This window comes from Chiloscyllium plagiosum, unplaced genomic scaffold (genome assembly GCF_037043375.1).
Source record: "Chiloscyllium plagiosum isolate Xiang-an unplaced genomic scaffold, Cpla_swu_hap1 HiC_scaffold_22, whole genome shotgun sequence".
Lineage (NCBI taxonomy): Eukaryota > Metazoa > Chordata > Chondrichthyes > Orectolobiformes > Hemiscylliidae > Chiloscyllium > Chiloscyllium plagiosum.
In genome coordinates, this window is record NW_028270160.1 from 29,398,036 (window position 1) to 29,414,983 (window position 16,948).

At 36.9% G+C, this 16,948-nt stretch overlaps 1 protein-coding gene across 15 annotated transcripts in view; it reads right to left on the reverse strand.

Annotated features, from left to right (window-relative positions):
• Positions 1–16,948, reverse strand: part of ate1 (arginyltransferase 1) — a 230,894-nt gene that overhangs the window by 36,897 nt on the left and 177,049 nt on the right. The window lies entirely within an intron of this gene.

Sequence of the window (16,948 nt, forward strand, 5' to 3'; positions counted from 1 at the left end):
GATTAGAAGCCAGTTCTCTGCCTGCCATCTCTGCCAGGAATGAGCACATGGTTGATATCAAGGAAAATTAAATGAGGAGAAAGGAATGGGAAAAATAAAAGATCCAACAACAAAACTTTTTTTATATATAAATTGTTAGAAAGTTTCTTCCTAGAATAGCACTCTTTTCTGTTGTAGCTACAGACTCAGTGTCTCAAATCTGGCTATCTGAAAACTATGTTGTATTGTTTTAAAATCATAGTGAGAATCCCAATTATCCAAGCTAATAGAGGTCTCTGTTCTCTTGGATGGAAATTGGCGCATAATTTGGAATTCTCAAATATTTGCTTTATGCATGCGTTATAGAAATATGTCACATACTGGAATACAAATATACATAAGTGTCAATGGGCACAGGATGAAATGTCAACAAATTTGCAAAGATTCATTCTGCAAGAATCAGATTGTTGATAATGGATGTTTCATGTTGTACATGGTGTAGATTTTGCTGTTTCACTTTCTTTGTTCAAATTGCTTTCTAATATTTAAATCACTTACAAGTTTTAAAGAGTAAAATGTTCTCCTATTTAATGAAGTTTCAGGATATTATTCTTCAGATATTTGGGTTCTAATGTGAACAGAACCATGTATAGCTTTATGCTTGATTTCTACATTATCTATGTTCAGATGGACATGGTTTTAGTTTCATTGTTGCATTCTGGAAGTGACATTGGAACTATGTTTGCATGCACTTAACTGATGGCTTTTGAAAAAAAACCTTGCTTTTAAAGCACTGATTTATTCACCTCAAAGAGTAGAAGACAGAAAAAAACTGGGCTGCTGCCAAACAACAAAGTTCCCAACAAGACAGGGAGACAGATTGCAATAGTCCTTTTTTAGAAAGACAGGATCATCCATAAGGTTAATGATTATGTAGGTTTCTTGCAGCTGGAAACCGGACAGTTAGGAAGAATAAGCCTGTAAGTGCAGTGATGCAGTTTAGCAGACTCCACAACAGTAATGGCAGGAGAAAAGAAATCCTGAGTGGTTTAATGCTAGTAAGATAAAGATCCAGAAACAGAAGGCTATCGAAAGGGAGTGTGAAACAATCTATGTTAAGAGCAGTGTTAGTGCCTTACATAGGGGTTTCAAGCAGAGACATTCACTAAAGCATCAAGTGAATGTGTATGTTTGCCAAAAATAAACCAGCTACAACACTGCCACCAGCCAGACAGGTCTACAAGATTTTAAAAGCAAGTACAATATAAAATGAACTTTGAACTTAAAATAACTTATTTGATTGCAATTGAAATAAAAATATATTGTAAATGTTATTTGTTTATAATCATGCAAGAAGGAAAACTTTGTAAACTTTAATAATCTTGCTATTATACTGAATCAATTATATATTTCATACTTAAACATCAGCAATCATACCAAATACTGCCCAAAAATGCATTACAAAAACAGTGGATACATAGAAATATCTTCAAAGCTGCAATTTCCTTGGCGGAAGGTCAGATATCGTGCTTTGTGCCATCTGATCATATTACTGGCCTGGTATTTATTGTTCTGTATATAATTAAGAACTCAACAGGTAAATTTTGCAGCAGAAAAGTTCAGAATTTGAATCCTGAATGAACTAATAAAGTGTCTGTTCCAAACATAGCACAATCAAATTATTCACTATATATTGATTTACAATTTAATTTGAAAGAATTATATTTCACTACAAATGACTAAACCTGTTTTCAGTTAGGAGGTATTTCATGTTTTGCATCCAGTTTCTATTTTAACAGAAAGCAATGCAACATTTCACTCATCAAACACAATAAAATATTTTTATCAAACTTCCTTTAAGGTCTGCTTTGATCTTGAAACTCTTTTCTATGGATCTGCAATTTAGGTTACTCGCATTTTGAGAGGGGGAGAAAAGGCCACTTTATCTCCTTGGCGCCTAAACGTTTATAGTTAGAAGACAGTGGCACACTGCCTAAAACAGTTACAACAGAACCACAGTGTTCAGTTTTCAGGTTGAATAACTGTATTCATGCTTAAACTCTTCTACAGGAATTAGTGTAATCCTCTGAAAACAGAGCAGGGTTCAGTACAAAGGTGGCCCTTTAATGTTGGTTCTTCCTCAACTGCTGTTAAAAATACATCTTGTATGAGAAAGCAATTTTATTTCACTTTTAATTTGTTTCATATGTTTTATTCCAACATGATTCAATTTTCCTCAGATACACCTCAAAAACCAAATGACTTCATGATAAAACTGAGTTAAGAGAATTAAGTCAGTCATCGCATGCGATGGCATTTTGATAAAAGCACCACACTTTATAGGGAATTGTAAGTGCATTTGCCTCTTTAGGCAGAAAAATGTGCATGTACATTAATTTAATAATGGCTAAGGTAAACAACATAAACTTACAGTCACTGTGGAGGATATGAAACCAGCCAGGAGAAAATTGGAATAATCAAGATTTGAGATGACAACGGCATAAATATAAATTTTAACATCAGATTAGTCAGCGGTGGAGGTGGCAAAGTTAGAGTCATGGAAGTACACTTTCTGAATAATAAAGAAGACATGGGTTGGGAACTCAGCTCAAAATGAGCAGTCTGGTTGAGCCCGAAACAGTGGGTGGGACAGAGAATGGAATCAGAGGCTGAAAACAATGGTTTTGATTTTATTGGGAGCTGAAGGCAATAGTTTTAATTTTACCATTGCTCATCTGGAGGAAACTATGGATCATTCAAGAATTGATTTTGGATAAGTACCTGACAACAATACAAGATATTTTAATATAGTTATGATTGTTTTCAAATTTTTAAAAATTCAATCAATTTCTCTAACAAACACTGAAAGTCTGCTCAAGATAATCATTAAACACAATTCATGTCAAGAACATTCCACCCGCACCTGTGTCAGCTACCCAGATCTGAGGAAAGCCAAAATATGCAAAAAAGTATTTTTAGATTCTAGTCTTAGCAGGTTTCTTCTCCAGATAGTCAACAGTGAAAATACAGAGAAATGCAATTCTATGAACAGAAGTTTTCTAGTCAGCCTTAATAAATGAGAATTAATAATAAGGAATGGCAACTACTGATTCAAACAAAATAGAAACCAACTGGAAAACAGGCCCATTACAAAAACAGAAATATGAATAAGTGTTGCAAAAACTGAATTACTGTAAGTGTGTACATTGTATCACAGTCTTGTCACCAGACAGATTCTACGTCAGTTATTCTTGAAGAAATTTTTTTATTAAACTTAAATATAATACTTTCTCAATATGGTTTCCATTGGCTTGAACACATTGCAATATAAAGCAGAAGAATTTCATTAAACTCCAGCTGAATTCATCTCGAAGCAAGGCCGTGCCTCAATTTATTAAAATTCTGTCTTTTCTGTGAAAGAGGACACCAGTAGATTCTTTTTAATAAATGTAGTCAAGGACTTTGTGGCCCCATTCACTTATTTCATTACACTAATATAAATTGACTCAATTATATTCTGGTTGAATGCTTTGCCTCCTATAGCAAGTAACCCAAACCTGTCTATTTTGACTAACGCTGTTGGGAGTCAGGAACTGGACACAATGGCAACACAGGGTGAACAGTATAGATCACTAAATCCAATCTGGGCTGAGGCTGCAAATGCTTTCTTTTCAAGTTAACCATTATAAAATCAAGAGAAAGAAGTCAATTCAATTTAAGTTCCAAACAGCATATTTAGGATAGTGTTCATTAAGTTTAAGTTGTTATTAGTCCAGGGTTGGTGCTTGTTTGTGATGATTTCTGCTAATTGCAATGGTTTATTCAGACTTGTACAATCTCTAGGTAAATTTCTTTGGCATCCAAAAAATAACTCTGATGAATCAATTCCCAGCATCTTATGATGCTGGTCACAGATAAATAAAATGATTTCAATATATTATTCCTAAAATTAAAAAAGCCTATAAGGTTGTGTAATTTGTCTAATAATAAAGGGACTTGTATTCCTGAGTGGGCCATACTAATTTTATGGCTTTTGGATAATGTAGATGCTCACAAGACCCTATTTTTGTTTACAACTTTTTAAAAGTTTTCTGTTTCATTCAACGTATCTCCATTATCTAACCAAATCTCCTCTGTCCTTTGCTTGTGTCCAGTACCACAGCAGAACATCTATTTTACTTTCCTTAGTGGCTTTCCTTAATTTCTGTATTCAGAATATTTATTCTTCCAATTGTAGTTACTTGTATTATTTTAATACGTATTTCTGAAAGCTTCTATGTTTAAAATGTTTGTGCGTACATTTCAAATTCTATTCAACCGTGATGAAACCATTTTTTAAAAACAACCAAGATACCTAATGGACATCTTTTTCAAAAAGATGGAGTAGAATGGAACAGATATTTTGGTGACAACTAGGCTGCAGAAGGGGGCAGATCTGCAGGGATATTTAAGCAGACAGAGAAAATACAAGTTGAAGACAAGGAGGATGCCTGGAAGGATAGTAAGAAGGAATGAACTGAAAGGTCTAAATAATAAATGGAAGTCATTCATGACTTACATTCATCCATAGACTTGCTATAGGCTTTGTACATAGAAAGCCTGGAGGAGCAAGGCAACTCAGATAGCATGTTTCCTGATTTTCATGTTGTGTGGCTTCCGCAAGTTGTGTTCAATTTAATCTTTAGTAATCATGAGCATTGACAGGATACTTCCAAAACGACTGCTGGGCAGTTTATCCCTGGGGAGTTCCTTACTTTGCATCTATATCTTTGGCTTTCCACTGTCATCCTTTGCTCTTCCTGCCCAGTCTCCTCTCTTCTAACTGTTAAATTTCATCCGGTTCTGACAGATAACTTGTAACTCAGGCTAAAATGTTAACTGCTAACTTAACCCATCACTGCTCACTTCCAGGTCGTGCCTGCTCCTTGCTTTCTTTGCAGATCTTTTTCTCAAACTTTGTTTAAAAATTTCTGGTCTTATCTGGAGATCAAGACTACACACCTAGTCTGAGCTACAGCATAAGACTCAGCTGCAACTCATCTCTGATCTATTTCCTAAATTTTAAAGTGACTTTGGTTGACATTTAGCTTGGTTCTCCACCACTATTTCCTGCTGAGCCTCTGATTAGCCAACTTGCCTTCAGCCTCACTGACAATCTGGTTCCTGGCCCAAGATTCATGATCCTTAGCCTACATTCTTTTCTTTGCTGCTTCTGGATCTTATGACAATTGCCAATATTTCTGAGGAGTAACTGATTCTGCCCAATTCTGGATCTTCACTCCTATGGAAATACCATCACCAGTGCATTGTTGATGTGCTGTCTCTTATGTAGCTTCTGCACTTCATTTATCTATCATGCCTGTCTCTGAACTTGGACAGCAGTTCATCAATATTGCATAAAGAGTGCAATCCCAACTTTATGGACTCCCGTTTATTTCTTACATACAAGCAAAATCTCTCTTCTTATAAATGCTGCATAACCAACTCTATGAAACTTGAGTTTTCCTCAAGTTTCATTTTTTCTTCCCCCTTTTCAAACTTTCCTTTTAACTCCTCTGAGCCTTTGTCTTCTGATTCCTTTCATTTCTCTCTTCTCCCAAATCCTGACATTAACAACTTAAAAAAAAACTTTACTGGAGCATTGTACAACAAAATAATGATACTGAGCCACATATGGAGATAGCAGGTCAGAAGAGATAAAGTTTAAGAAATGTCTTAAGGTGGAAAGTGAAACAACAGGTGGAGAGATGTAAACCACATATCCATTGGCTTAAGGGAGTAGAAATGAGGACCATTCCAGTGGATTAGCTGGGGTGAGAAAGAGTAATGGATTTATCCCAATCATAAAACATTCCTTAACCTTAAGACTCCCATATCAGACTTGACATATCTAGCAGTTTCCCGCTGTGCTTCTTATGTGATCCTCTAAATGGCCCATTAAGACTCTCAAAACTGCCTCCATAGGAACTGATACTTGAATTGCCCTCTTATGTTTTCTTCCTTACCAGTGCAACCTCTGGGAGCGAACCTTGATAACCTCTGCCCTGTTCACTCACAGTGTTGAGCCTGTGGGCACTGCTGGCAAATTAGTTACCATCATCTCCCTCCATACCTCCCTCAGGAATATCTAATCATGCGGTTTCAAGACTTTTGAAATCTATGAAAATTTTATGGACTACAGGGTCAGTATCAAGGCTTCCACTGAAATTACCTTTCCACTATGAAGCCTTCAAGAAAATCTCAAGATCATCCAATACAAATTAAATTATTTAAATCTCCACTGCTTGGTGTAATATTTCTGCATACACATGATGGGCTGAATGTCCAAAGTGCCATCACTTCATGGTTTGAATAACACTCCTGTAAAATGTCTTGAGACAGTCTACCATGTTAAAGGTACTGTAGAAACACAACAGTGTTATTTTTACTGCAAAATACGGGCCAAGAATAGAGACAGTAGCACCATTCAGCATTGAAGCGGAACAATCTAGTTAGACCGTAAGAACTAGGAAGAGGAGTAGGCCATACAGCCCCGAAAGCTTGCTCCGCTATCCAATAGGATCTGACTTCCTCAAGTCCACTCTCCTGCCCTTTCCCTGTAACCCTCGATTCCCAACTGATCAAACATCTCAGCTTTAAATATACATAAATTCTGCCCAGTTGTGTACAATGAAATTGAACTATGGTTACAGAAGGGCACAATTTCAGCAACTAAAGCTTAAAGGTTTGAGAATTCATTTCCTGTATGAATAGATCAATAGTTGGTATCATTTTGTAACATCACACTGAACTATTGACACTCATTGTGTTTCACATACAATGGTTATAAATGCTTAAACATTACGAACAAGTTGAGGACAGACATATTTGAGGTGCATTCTCCAAATAATAATTTTTTTTTGGAATTCAACAAAAGTATTGCTTCAAAGCAATGAAACAAAAGACTAATGAAACAGATAATAAAAATGTTAATACAAAAACAAACTATGTGCAATTACTACTGACTACTGAATTCTTCAGAGGTGTTCAAGTCAGTATAGTCTTTTATCAATGAGGTTAGAACCTCATTATTTAAATAGAGTTACTTATAAGGAGAAGAAATAAAATCACTATACAATCCCATTTTGCAACTGGAACTTGTGATTAATCTAGATGCTCCTCCAAAATGGAGGAATAGAGCAAAACAGGAATGAAGTACTTACATATCCATCTTAATCCTTTGTTTGCACAAACTTTTCCATGAAAACTTACCAAGTTCACATTTACAATGGAAATAGTTTATGGAAATTATATTTACACACTTCCCTCCCCAACTCCATTCTCAAGGGAAATCAATGCACGATTATCATTGACTGGACAGCATAATTACATGACAAGTATACATAAGTTATTTTCATTATAAAATGACAAAGGAATTCATGATGGAACCAAAAATGCTTGATTTCAAAACTGAGACCATTACTTCTGCACTCCCAGGTCCAATTATTCTCTGACTGAAAGTTCACACCTTTTACAGACCTTAGTAAATGCATCTTTATAATAATATGTTTGTGTATTAAGTCATTTATTTCTGACTGTAAAAGGCTCTTTGAGACTTGTTCTGGTTGAGTTTTCTATTCAGATTTCTTTCCTCACAGCAGCTGATCTGCTGTGGTGAATTACTAGTTGGTCTTAAAGTTGTATTGATAATATCCTTAAAAAAAGTCTCTTTTTGAATTTTTCCCTACTCCAGATGATCTTGGGTCAGTTTCTTGATCTTCACTGCTGTCATGATCTTCTAGGCACCATATTTTATAATGCGATTTGATGCCACAGTTTGAGACAAACTTAGCAAAGAGAAAGCAAATTCAAGTAACATCCACAAGCTTTGAATTCAGAATCACACTTCATTATAAAGTTCATTAACACTAAATTCTGTTATACATGGTAATCATACAAAATAGTTCTGACTTATTGTTTCTTCAGATAAGGATTAATCTATCTTCAAAGATGTGTAGCTCTGTGATATCCTCAGAAGTTGCACCTGGGTTCGGAAGGCCTTATGCCACAGTATCTAATTGGTGAACTGACTCAGCAAATTCAAATGACTCCCAATGATAGTTAAATTACATTGGATTACGAGATTTATTCTCCTACTAACTCAGGAAGATCCTAAGTCATGCAAAAGAACTGACATTACTTTCGTATTTAAAGCAATAGCATAACAACAGCTCGAGATGAATCCAGAAAATGATGGAAAAGCAGGTCAGACAACATCTGAGGAGAGAAGTATTTTGCTTTTTATGACCACTTAGGATCATTGGGTATTGTCCAGTCAGCATTTTCAGTTCCTGAATACATCCATTCTAGATTTCCTTTATGTACAGTTTGAAATGCTTTAAATGTAGGTTGATCTTTTTTGAAGATGTGCAGATATTTTAGTTACAACTACAAAGTACACTTAACATACCCTGCATATATTTTAAATATACATAAATATATACACACATGTATAGACATTTATCCAGCGGAGCTGGTGACTATAGTTTTAGTTCCAGTGGGAAACCAAACAGTGCTAATGCAAGACCATAAGTAATAAATACATTTGGATTAAATATGGTCATTATTCTTTACTTCTTGATTCTAATTTTAGATTAGATTACATTACAGTGTGGAAACAGCCCTTCGGCCCAACAAGTCCACACCGACCCGCCGAAGCGCAACCCACCCATATCCCTACATTTACCCCTTACCTAACACTACGGGCAATTTAGCATGGCCAATTCACCTTACCTCCACATCTTTGGACTGTGGGAGGAAACCAGAGCACCCGGAGGAAACCCACGCAGACACGGGGAGAACGTGCAAACTCCACACAGTCAGTCAGTCGCCTGAGGCGGGAATTGAACCCGGGTCTCTGGCGCTGTGAGGCAGCAGTGCTAACCACTGTGCCACCGTGCCGCCCACTGCTGACCTTTTTATATTAGTCAGCATGGCCATTTTTTATCCATAAAGAGATTGTGTTGCAAGTTAATTGTCAAACATTAAATTGGTACACAAAATGACATTTAAAAAAGCATAAAGCTGATCCAGGAAACAGCCACAGACTGAACAGATACCATTTCAGAAACATAGCTGTCAAAACAGTTTCTCCTACCCACTACATTATATAAATCATAAAGACTCAATTTATTATTCACTAAAAACTCAATTTCAATTTGTCACACAATTATAAAAGCAAACTTCCTATTTCTTTACTCCACCTTCAACTCCCAACTTAACAAAATACATGAGGAGTGTCCTAGTACTTCATGGACAAACTAGCAAACATGGAACCTAATACCAGAGTTAAATAGTCTCAGATCTCTATGCATGACAGGTGGGCGGCACGGTGGCACAGTGGTTAGCATTGCTGCCTCACAGCGCCAGAGACCCGGGTTCAATTCCCGCCTCAGGCGACTAACTGTGTGGAGTTTGCACGTTCTCCCCGTGTCTGCGTGGGTTTCCTCCAGGTGCTCCGGTTTCCTCCCACAGTCCAAAGATGTGCAGGGTCAGGTGAATTGGCCATACTAAATTGCCTGTAGTGTTAGGTAAGGGGCAAATGTAGGGGTAGGGGTGGGTTTCGCTTCGGCGGGTCGGTGTGGACTTGTTGGGCCGAAGGGCCTGTTTCCACACTGTAATCTAATCTAATCTGACGCAGCCTGCATCCCTTTGTATATTCAAAGAACTCAACTGCATTGTGAGGCATTATAATCAGCTAACTAGACAACAAAATCTCAAAAGCAATTATGTGGCCATATGCCACAATTTTTCTATTATTACCTCAAAAATGACATGACTGCCTGTTCTTAAGCTTATTTTTCACATTTATGGTAATTTCTTAATATTCTTTCCATGCCTATTTAATTTATAATTGCTGTCATTCTCCCTCCTGAGGCAAATGCTCATCTTACTCTCCTTTAAAATTCTGAAACCTACTTACCTCAGTTCCTTTGGTGTTTGCTCTCATCCCTTGCTCCAACCACTGCACATATGTTCTTCTCCAATCATATTCTTTTCTCAAAATAAATGTCATTTTTCAATAACTAAACTCAAGATGCCCTGAAATCACACTATGCAATACTAGTGTACAAGCTTATGACATTTATTTAAAATTCTATACAATTCTGTGGATAAAATGATATTTTGCTAAGAATAAATTATTCTATTAAAATAAGGAGAACAATAATGAATAAGTTATGATTCCACTTCCTTGCAATGCAACTCCAGAGTCAAAGATATTTAGTTAGAACATATTTGAGGTTTTTTAAAAACCGAAAGAAAACAAAACAATTAATTGGAATGATATGATTAATAATCAACCAATACTTTATGTTTGTAATATTTTAGATTTTAGATCAACTGCTGCAGATTAGATGTTATCAAAAAAGCATGGTGAAAAATATTCTATATTTTACTGACAGGTTCTAAGTCAAACTAAAATTACTAACAATATTATGCATATCTTCACAATGAGCACAATTGACACCATCTTTTCAGAAAAGTTATAAAGTGATTTAACTGACAAAAGTTGAGAGTAGAAAATCAAATCCAGCCCACAAGGAATTATAAATAACACAATTATTTAGTCTACTTGCATTCCCAGTTATGTTTTAAGGCCTGCAACCCAGCCAAGTGATGAAAAGCAGTGACAGGTTTATAGGAGCTGAAATACATTAGATTTTACTATTTGTTTACACTGAAATTTAAAGAATAACAGGCAACAGACTGTAAGGTATGAAAGTCACCATTCTCCCAAGTCATGGAAAAAGTACTCCGTGACATCCGTGGCTCGGCAGCATACCGGTTTGACAAGAAGATATGTGAAGCACAAAAAGTAGAAAAATGGACTGTTATTTCTACACAGAAAGTAGAGAAATGGACTGCTGTTTCCACACAAAAGGTAGAGAAATGGACTGCTATCTCTAGAGTTTTGCATCAGTCCTAATACTCTGAGGATTCTAGGCAAAATTTTAAAAAAATGCTCAAAGCGTTACTTTATGCAGTAGTTTGATCACAGGGAATATTCATTTCCTTCTGGTTAGCTAACAATATTTCAGCATTGTTCAGAAGTTAATAAATACATCATTGGCACTACACATTACACTCCTGATTTTTTTTTTACTAGGAAGAATCCTGGCTCTTTCACCCTCACTTTAAAAATGACCACCCACTCTCTCCATTTGCAATTTAGGGATGCAGGACTGGAAGTCCGGCCAGGTGACCAAGGACAAACTGAGGAGGATTCTTGTTATTGAGTCAAATTCGTACAGCAGGGAAAAAAAAACACCCTTCGATCCAACTAGTCTATAATGACCACATACCCAAACTAAACTAGTTTCACTTGCCTGCGTTTCACCCATATCTCTCTAAACCTTTCTTATTCCAGTCCTATCCAAATGTCTTTTAGATGTTGTACCTGCATGTGCTTCTACCACTTCCTCTGGCAGTTCATACCACACAAGAACCATCCACTGTGCGAAAACGCTGCCCCTCAGATCCCTTTTAATCTTTCTCCTCCCACCTTAAAAATATGTCCCCTTGCTTTGAACTCACCCACCCTAAGGAAAAGATCTTTGCTATTTACCTTATCTGTGCCTATCATGATGTTATAAATAACTTTAAGGTTATCCCTCAACTTTCTGTGCTCCAGTGAAAGAAGTCCCAGCCTATCCTTCTGGCAACATCCTGGTAAATCTTTTTTAAACCCTCTCCAATTTAATAATATCCTTCCAATAGCAGAGCAACCAGAACAGTATACAGTACTCCAAAAGTGGCCTCACCAAAGTCCTGTACAACTTCAACATGACATCCTACACTCCTATACTCAACAGTTTGAGAGATGAAGGCAAGCAACTTTCAAAGGACTGTCTACCTGAACCCCTAGGTCTCTCTGTTTGACAACATTACACAAGGCCCTACCATCAATTGTGTAAATCCTACCCTTGTTCGTTTTACCAAAATGCCATACCTCACATTTATATAAATTTAACTCCATTTGCCATTCCTCAGCCCATTGGCCTAGTGATCTGAGGTGGACAGCGTGGACATCCCAGCATTTATCACTGAAAATTCTATTTTGCAGACTACATTCTGTTGAGAAAAGCACTCTCATTTGTTTTTTAAAAAGGCCTTGTCACATCCAAGGGGTCTTTGCACCTTTTATGCACAACTTTCTCCATAGTAAATAATCCCAAGGGGTACATGATTCATTCTTTCCCACATAAAGGATCCCTGACACCACCCCAGAGGTGTCCTGGGACATATCCAGAATGGTGCCTCAGCTCTTCCAAAGGGTTACCCTGGCTATCCAAAAGAAATGTACCAAGAACAAATCTGTTCTTATCTGGTCTATTCTCCACACTCTGGGTTCCACTGAATCCAAAATCTGATAAATGGTCAGTTGTCTTCATGAAATGCTCTTGCAAGAACAATGGACTCATCCCATCCCACCCAGGTGAAAAAGAGAAATGTTGGGTTCAGGGTGGAACATATTCAGCCATGTTTGCCACAGGTGTCATGACAAAAACTTGGGCTTGTATTTGATAACTGCCAGCAAAATTCACTAATTAAAAAGAAAACCCAGTGAAGAACAAGGGGTGGCACGTGGCTCAGTGGTTAGAACTGCTGCCTCACAGCACCGGGGACCCAGGCTTGATTCCAGCCTCAGACGACTGTCTGTGTGGAGTATGCACATTCTTCCCATATCTCCGTAGGTTTCCGCCGGGTGCTCCGGTTTCCTTCCACAGTCCAAAGATGTGCAGGCCTGGTGAATTGGCCATGCTAAATTGCCCATAGTGTTAAGTGCTTTAGTCAGAGGGAAATGGGTCTGGGTAGGTTACTCTTCAGAGGATCGGTGTGGACTTGTTGGGCCGAAGGGCCTGTTTCCACACTGTAGGGAATCTAATCTAAGCAACAAGCATCTACACTGCCAATAGTTCCTTACAATTTTCTCTCCTTGAATGACAACCAGAGATGGGTTTCAGTTTCTCAAATCTATACTAACATCCCCAGTTGATCATGCTGTCTATTAATTTGGACAATAAATGTTGTTGAAATATTTCATTGAGACACTCAATTACAACATAATATGAATGAATGCATATGTCATAAGTGCCACATAATTCAAGCCTGCTGAATTTCTTTCTCTTTTTCTGGAAGAACTGGCTTACCAGGGAACAAATCTGGAAACAATGTGGGCCATCTCAAACATCAAATACCACTTTCCTCCTGAGATATCAGGACTTAGCAGTTAGGTGGATCATACAGTTTGATCTTGACATAGATTAGAAATAAAAATGAGCATTACAACCAGGTGAGGGGGGGTAAGTCAACTTTACTCTTTTCAACCTCCCATGTCAGCAGAAAAGGAGATGTTTTAAATTCTTCATAACATAAGCTGTACTTCAGTTCCATCAAAATGCAACAAACTACTTCACCAGAAACAATAAAGACACAATTATAAGGTTTACTCAAGGAAGAGCAACTTTATTACTTGCTAACTCTGAAAAAAAAATTCAAAAATGTGAACTGATAGAACTGCAGATGCTGTAAGTCAGAAACAAAAACATAAGTTACTGGAAAAGCTCAGCAGGTCTGGCAGGATCTGTGAAGAGAAATCAGAATTAACATTTCAGGTCCAGTGACCTTCCATAGAATCCTGAAATGTTAACTCTGATCTCTCTTTTACAGATGCTGCCACACCTGTTGAGCTTTTCTAATAAAACTCCCACTGAATATACCAACACAAGTACGAAGTTAAAAGGGCCTAGTGTTCAGTACAAAAAGATTTTTAAAATGTAGTTTAAAGTCCTTTTACAGAATATGTCAGGTGTTAGATTTTAACCTGAGACCATGGTCAGTTAAGATGTCCAGGATGATGAGCAACCAGGAAAAGTGTAGATATGTTTACATTCTCGGCATTCGGACATTTCTTCAATTTGCTTTGTCACTGGATTTTGTCTTTGCTGAGGGACCAGAGATAGGAGTTTCTCCAGTTCTATTTACCCTGCTCTGCCAAACACAGCTTCATAAAATGCAGATGGTTTGTGCATTCTGCTAGCAAGTTTCCCTTCAAGTCACTCACCACCCTGACTTGGAAATGTATTGCCATTCCTTCACTGTCATTGGGTCAAAGTCCTGGAACTCTGTCCCTCAAGGCACTGTAGGTCTACCTACAGGACATGGACACCAGCAGTTCAAGAAAGCAGCTCATCACCACCTTCTCAAGAGCAACTAGGGACAGACAATAAATACTGGACAGCCAGCGATGCCCATGTACCATGAATAAATTTCAAAAAACTGTGTTCATTGTTTCCAAACTGGATAATTACAGATGGTGTCTTTCATTTTTAACATGTGAAGCTGATCATATAGATGTAAATCAAAAGATGAGTCCTCTTATGGAGCAGCATTAGTGTCTCTACTCTTGGTTCAAGTCCCACCTGCTCGATAGGTGTGTAATAACATTGTCTGAACAGATTGAGAAGAAAAACAGATCAAAAGAAGAGAAACACATTTCTTCATGCCTCTCTGCCTTCAGTCTCTTTTGATAAAAATATTTCAGTTCAGACAAGCTTTTGTTTATTGATAGCTTCATGCAATTTGGCTTAAATTGTGGTCAGATGACTACTGCAGCCATTTTAAATTGGCATTTTTTTCCTTTTCAAACTATTTCAGTTCATGAAAGTCCCACCCTAGAAGGCAAGAGCAGCAGATGCATGGAAAAATCATCCCCTGAAATTTCCTCTCCAAGTCAGGTTTGTGGCATCACTGCATTCTACAAGTGACTTAGCTGCAACATACATGTAAAATGTCTTTGAGGCATACAACATTTTGTATGAGATCGATACTGGCTCCCTCTGTGATGTGCATAGCTCAGATTAGGGCAGATTACTGTAGCCAGATTGTTAATGAAACTCATTCTGTGTATTACTTTCTGATGCTACCAATACTAGACAACTTGCTTAAATGGTGGACTAACAGCAAAACAGACATATCAATTATTTCTTTTGCTCAAGTTTGAAGTCCCATCTTGGATTCTTGGACTGAGCTGATAGGTTCACAAGGATCAACAAACACGAGGATCAGGATTTGTGGTCAGCAGCAAAGGAGTAGTGTTTGTCCTGTTTTAAAAAAAGCCCTCAAAGATTTAGCAGGTGCTATGTCAATTTCCTCAAATTTGATGTTAGTTTTGTCTTTTGTTTATCTATACTGTCTAGAAAGTGAAGTCATTGAAATATTCTCTCAAAGAGAAAGCAAGGAACAAGAAATGTGGATTACAATCCATCTTCTAATCACTTTTTTAAAAAATGAAAATAATAATTGTAACAGATATAGGATTAAGGTTGAACTTGATATGTCAATGAGATTAAAAAATAAAATATATGGAATATGTAATTTATATTATGAGTGAATGACACGCATGCTATTTTGACCACCAAAACAAATAATTGCATGGATATTACACAGCATTGGTGGGAGGTACGCACTAACTGACAAGGTTAACTTGTTTCAGACGATAATTTAGTTTGTCACATATTACCTTGGCAATTTGTGCTGTGGGCACAGCTCAAGAACATACTGTGCAAATGTTGTTTCCATGTATGTCTTTGAATTTCACCATAATGCATCAACCAAGTATTACACCTTTTTGCTTCGTCATTTTTCAGTCCAAAACAAGTAAATTTTGAGAATATTGCTATAACTTTGGCCTCATTGAAGAGATGTAACAATCGCTATTACTCACATTGTTAACTGTCACAAGTACAAATGCATACAACTTGTTTCTTAACAGACTTCTTCAGTAAGAAGCCAGCCACATTTAAATTAGCTTAGTTCTTTAATGATAAAATACCAAGTTCAATTTACTTATTTTCTGTTTTTGATTAATAATTCACAATTGCTTCAATTTAAATAAGATAGTCAAGGATGGATTGCATAGGCACTGCTTTATTAAGCCATTTATAATTCCAATGGGACAGTCAGCTGTGATTTACATTTTCCATAACAATCTTTCTTATGTGCTCTTGCTAATATATTCAGTCAAGACAATCAATTTCCAACAAACTTTCAATAGTGTTCATAAGCTTAAATAAGAATCAGGGTGATTGTCTTCATATACCTGAACATACTCCTACGAATGCTGCAGGCTCAAAGAATTAAACACTCATCATGAATTTATGACTATGCCTGGATAGCTACTTAAAATTGACATGAGCCATGGTACATTGTACAATCACAACAATCTTAAACTTACAAGTGAGCACTTTGGATGGATTTTGTACATTTCATAACAAAACTGAGGTTTCAAGAATGGGGCATATTTTTAAGGTGAAAGGAGAAAGATTTTAAAAAGATGAGAGACAATTTTCTTTTTAAAACACATGTGTGGAATGAACTTCCAGAGGAAGTGGTGGATGTGGGTACAGGTCCATTTTAAATGTGGGTACATTTCGAAGACATTTAGATATGTACATGAATAAGAAATCTTTGGAGAGTTATGGGCCAAGTGCAGGCAAGTGGGACTAGATTAGTTTGGGATCATGGTCGGCATGGACTGGTTGGACTGAAGGGTGTGCTTCCATGCAGTATGACTCTATGACTACAACTCTAAAAATGAAAATACCCTTGCTTAGATTATGTGCATCTTGATATTTGGTTCTAAATTTTGTTTTAATTTTCTAAACACTTAACTGTAAACCTTCAATGTAACTCCTGTAACATCAGACTACCAACTGCTACAAAATATTGAGTTGCACTTTTCAAGATTTTGTACAGTAGAAGAAATGAACATCTTCACCATACATCTCCAAGCTAAATCCGAGTAAACTGATATTTGCACTTATTTAATGGAATTCCGAAACATCAGAGTTGCTGCTAAGAACAGAATTTTGCAACCTTGTTAAAAAAGCCAAATTAGAAATGTTAAGCACTTCTACAAATCACATGT